The sequence below is a fragment of the Benincasa hispida genome, unplaced genomic scaffold (assembly GCF_027475165.1).
Source record: "Benincasa hispida cultivar pf3 unplaced genomic scaffold, pf3_genome.v1.1 HicScf1522, whole genome shotgun sequence".
In the NCBI taxonomy this organism is placed as follows: domain Eukaryota; kingdom Viridiplantae; phylum Streptophyta; class Magnoliopsida; order Cucurbitales; family Cucurbitaceae; genus Benincasa; species Benincasa hispida.
Window position 1 is genome coordinate 5,456 of NW_028325879.1, and position 5,649 is coordinate 11,104.

Here is a 5,649-nt window from a genome sequence, read left to right on the forward strand (position 1 = left end):
TACTTAAATTGTCACGCCTGTAAATGGATTTTTTTTTCTTTCCGATTTTGGCAACAAAACTGTACAATATTTTCTTAAGAGAGGTGGCTAAAACATTTGATCAAACAGAGGGGAGAATTCTGAAGGGTTTAGGCAAAGAGAAATATATGAATCAACACTTGAAATCAACCAACTGTCATATTCAATTGATGAAACACATTCAACAAACATAGGCTCAACATGTCTCCAACAACCTAGATGCTAATGACAACATTATACCAACGAAAGAAAACTATGATCATTGGCTCATTACAAATTCAAACTGAAAATGTCTAATAGATAAGCAAACCTATGTTAGGAAAAAGAAAAGTTTGTTAGTTACATATATACTTTCAGTTGGGAAAAAAGTTATTGTTAGGATAATTTCCATGAATATTTTCCAAATTTAGCAAAGAAACTCATACATGAACAGTGAAAATTGATTAGCATGTTTTCCGTGTTTATAATCCATAAAAAAACGATTTTACAAATATAGATTGGAAAGAATACCAACTTTGTACCTATGTGTTCCTATATAAACACATTGATTCAAAGAAATGAATAAAACCAAACATATAATCGCTAGATACAAAGATGTTTAAGCTTCAGTTGTTTGTTTTTCCTCTTCTAGCTACTTTAGCTTGCTTATCTTTTTGTACAGGAGCAAATGTCACCTACGACTCAAATGCTATAATTATCAATGGTGAACGACGCATTATCTTCTCAGGTTCAATCCATTATCCACGTAGCACTGAAAAGATGTGGCCTGATCTTATTCAGAAAGCTAAAGATGGTGGACTAGATGCAATCGAGACATATATTTTTTGGGATCGTCACGAGCCGCAACGACGAAAATATGATTTCTCTGGAAACCTAGATTTCATCAAATTCTTTCAGTTTGTCCAAGATGCGGGACTTTATGTTATAATGAGAATTGGTCCTTACGTTTGTGCTGAGTGGAACTATGGAGGCTTTCCACTATGGTTGCACAATATGCCAGGAATCCAACTACGAACTGACAATCAAGTGTACAAGAATGAAATGCAAACCTTCACGACAAAAATAGTGAATATGTGTAAACAGGCCAACCTTTTTGCCTCACAAGGAGGGCCAATAATCTTAGCTCAAATCGAGAATGAGTATGGAAATGTGATGACGCCTTACGGAAATGCAGGAAAAGCATATATCAATTGGTGTGCTCAAATGGCTGAATCTCTTAATGTTGGTGTTCCATGGATCATGTGCCAACAAAATGATGCCCCACAACCTATCATTAATACGTGTAATGGACACTATTGTGACAACTTTACTCCTAACAATCCTAATAGCCCAAAAATGTTTACTGAAAATTGGGTGGGATGGTTCAAGAAATGGGGCGATAAAGACCCTCACAGAACTGCAGAAGACGTAGCATTTTCTGTGGCTAGGTTTTTTCAATCTGGTGGCATACTTAACAATTACTACATGTACCATGGAGGCACCAACTTTGGAAGAACATCGGGCGGTCCATTCATCACTACGTCTTACGATTACGACGCCCCACTTGACGAATATGGGAACTTAAATCAACCCAAATGGGGGCATCTTAAACAACTCCATGCATCAATAAAATTGGGAGAGAAGATTCTCACAAATGGCACTCACTCAAACCAACACTATGGTAGCTCTCTCACTTTAACGAAGTTCTCCAACCCATCAACAGGGGAGAGGTTTTGCTTCTTAAGCAATACAGATGGTAGCAGGGATGCAACCATAGATCTGCAGACAGATGGAAAATATTTTGTGCCAGCTTGGTCCGTGACCATTCTTGATGGTTGCAACAAGGAGGTTTACAATACTGCAAAGGTGAATTCTCAAACATCTATCTTTGTGAAGGAGCAACATGCAAAAGACAATGCAAAACTCTTGTGGATGTGGGCTGCAGAGCCCATGAAAGACACATTACATGGAAGGGGTAAATTTAAGGCGAACCATCTTTTGGAACAAAAAGGAACTACTGTTGATGCCAGTGACTACCTGTGGTATATGACAAACGTTGAAACCAATGCAACATTTCCTCTTCGAAATGTGACTCTTCGAGTAAATACAAAAGGTCATGTGCTTCATGCTTTTACAAATAGAAGGTATATCGGGTCACAATGGAGGAGCGATGGGCAGAGTTTTGTGTTTGAGAAACCTATTCTACTAAAATCGAGAAAAAACATAATAACTCTTTTAAGTGCCACAGTTGGATTGAATAATTACGGTGCATTTTATGACACAGTGCCAACGGGAATTGAGGGAGGTCCTATTTTTTTAATTGGAGAAGGAAATGTCACAATTGATTTAACGTCAAACCTATGGTTTTATAAGGTTGGACTAAATGGAGAAATGAAGAAACTATACGACCCGATGTTCTCACAAAGAACAAAATGGAGAGCATTAAATAACAAGTCTATTGGAAGACGAATGACATGGTACAAAACTAGCTTTAAGACTCCTCCAGGAACTGACCCAGTAACATTGGACATGCAAGGAATGGGAAAAGGCCAAGCTTGGGTAAATGGGGTAAGCATAGGCCGATTTTGGCCTTCTTTTATTGCCAGCAATGATAGTTGCAGTGCAAATTGTGACTACAGAGGTGCATACAATCCTAGCAAATGTGCTGGAAACTGTGGGAACCCTTCTCAAAGATGGTATCACGTTCCGAGATCGTTTCTTTCAAACGACACGAACACGCTTGTTTTATTTGAAGAATTTGGAGGAAATCCTCAACAAGTGTCAATTCAAACCATCACTATAGGAACTATCTGTGCAAAGGCTAATGAAGGAAGCACCTTAGAGTTGTCATGTCAAGGAGGACGCATAATCTCTGAAATTCAATTTGCTAGCTATGGAAATCCAGAGGGAAAATGTGGTTCCTTTAAGAAAGGCTCGTGGGATGTGAAAAGAAGCACGCTTTTGGTGGAAAAGACTTGCATTGGTGTGAAAAATTGTACTATTGATGTATCTGCAAGGTTTTTTGGAGTAGACAATGCTACTAACTTGTTTGCAAGACTAGCGATCCAAGCACTTTGCTCAAATAGTTGAGTCGTGATATTATATATATATATATATATGAGAATTTCGAGCTAAAATTAAAATTTTTATTTTGTTAACCAAGTATATATATATATATATATATATAAAGATCTTTGGTAACACTTTGACTATTAGATATAGTGACATTTGTGGGTTCGCCTTTTTGTTTTTTTCTTTAATTAGTTTATTTAAGATTGATGTTGCATAATTTTTGTTGATTGTGCAAAAGATATTTATGATAACATAATTATTTGTCTCTTGCCGATAACTTTCCTTTAGGTGAGTTATTTAGTCTAAAAAGCTTAAATTATTGAGTAGAAAGCATGCGCTCAGTGTCATATACATTAGTATTACATGTGATTTTATGTAAAACCAAGACAAGCATGTTTCCGTAGCCTTGAGTAGTAAAAGGAAGAAAAAATAGGTGGAACAAGAGTTAATTTTTTAGTTTTCCTCACGTTTTTGTGTAATATATAAAAAGAAATGTCAAAGTTGCACTCAAGATGCAACCGCAACCCATCAGATGATAGTATGCAGAGCACCTAAGAAGAGTTAACATTGGTGCACTTGGGAAGGCAATTTTACTTTGTCTAGTGTCTTATTTGATGTGTAGTTGTCTCTTTAGATAGATTACATTGCGTTCTTATGGATGGAATACCTCATTCCATAATATCAAACGAACATTACATTGTAAGGCAAACTTATCTTCAAGAAAATTTTGATGGAAAAATAGTGTGTTCTTCAAATTTAGAAAAGATATATATTTATGGAATTATTCATTGTCATAACTCTTCTATAAATTGATTGTTAGTTTGAATAAGATGCAAATATTTAACCATGTGATGAAGGAATAACTCGTGGATGTGAAAGAGTGAAACTCATGTAAGAATCACAACCTATGTATGTGAAAGGACGGAAGGCATGGATGAGTCACATTTAATTTATTCTTACAAGCTCCGACATAAATGATGAGTTTGATCTTTGGATAGTGAATAAAAAGTCTTTCCTTAAAAAAATAAATAAGTGTTGAATTTTTTCTAATGAGTCACATATAATTTATTCTAATTTTTAGCTTTACATAGTGAACATAAACCAAGTTTACTTAATTAATTAATAGACTTGATATCTTGAACTATCATTCGTTCTAGTAAACTAAATCAATAGAAGTCACATTTTTTTCATCTCAACAAAGTGTATGATCATTTCTCATTATTGTGTTCATTTTGCCCTTTGAACACCACTTGGTTTCATGGGTGCTTTAGAGAATCTATCTTTTAAAACTTTCATCAAAGTAGCTCCATTCCTAAGGGTATCATATAATTAAAAGTATAACACTGACCCTGGAAACTACTTTTACACTTTTTTTCATCCTTATAATTTGTTTTACTCTTATTGTGGCTATAAGTATATAAGAAGATGAAAAATATAGGGATAGTTCTCCTCATTGGGTAAGCTGAAAAGTGAGCATACAAAGAGACCATGTCACATCCCCTCCCAGATTACCCTCTTAATCCGACAGAGAATGTAACTGCAGTAGTTACCAACCCTTTTGTGGCATCCACTACTTGATGAACTTCCTTAACCCACTTAAGAAACCCTGGATCCCATATAAAATTCACCAGACTAAACAAACTTTTTTTTTTTTTAAAAAAAAAAAAACCTCTCAACACCAGGGCCCAACACCAAAATAAAACATCATAATAATATTTACGTAGTTCAGTGGGTCCCAAGACTTCTCACTAGTCTCTAATAGGTTACCTAGAGCACCTAGTAGTACACCGATGTCTAGATAGACAAGTTAACAAGTTACCTAGGGTGCCTAGTTACCAGTCACTTACTGGGTATTGTTATACTTATTATTTTTTCCTTTATATTTTTCAGGCAATGGGAGGAATGGACTGCCAAGGAATGAAAACTAGCACATTGAAGATGTTGTAAGTATGCAATCTACATACATAGTAATTAAATTTTAGGATTAAAATGAGTAAGGAGAAATAGATGACACTAGTAATTTTTATAATGGTTCAGAAATCCCTACTCCACTTCTTAAAACACTTTCTTTGGAATTTTTACTACATTGATTTTTTAACAGGTAAAACCAAACTGATTTACCACTCGTTTTACAGGTTTAAAAGTCAACCTCCAACCGATCATTTTGCAGGATTAAGATCCAACCTATACCGATCTTTTTAAACAAGTTAAAAATAAAAGCGCGACGATCCCCTTTTAATCGGGTTTAAGATCAAACCACTAGACCAAATTCTTTTTTGGGTGCGGGATTAAACTACTATGCTCAAACCCAAGGTACACTCACACCTTATTCAAATTCTCAATTGAAACTATGAAATCGAAAACCTAAAGAAATGTTCTCAAAAGGTTAGATATAAAGATTTAAGCACTCATGGACAATGTTGAACACAATAGAAGAAAATAGTGTCGAGGATAGCTTTCCCATAAAATAAAAAAGAATTGCAGAAGATGAAATTTCTACAGAGAAGTTGTTGTCAAAAGAGAGAAAAAACGAGATTTCAAAAGAAGTAGAAAGATTCAAATTTAACCATTGGAGGAAGG

At 35.2% G+C, this 5,649-nt stretch overlaps 1 pseudogene; it reads left to right on the forward strand.

Moving 5' to 3' along the window:
* Positions 1–601: 601 nt before the first annotated feature.
* On the forward strand, positions 602–3,087 carry LOC120068988 (beta-galactosidase 7 pseudogene; annotated as a pseudogene).
* The last annotated feature ends 2,562 nt before the right edge of the window (positions 3,088–5,649 follow it).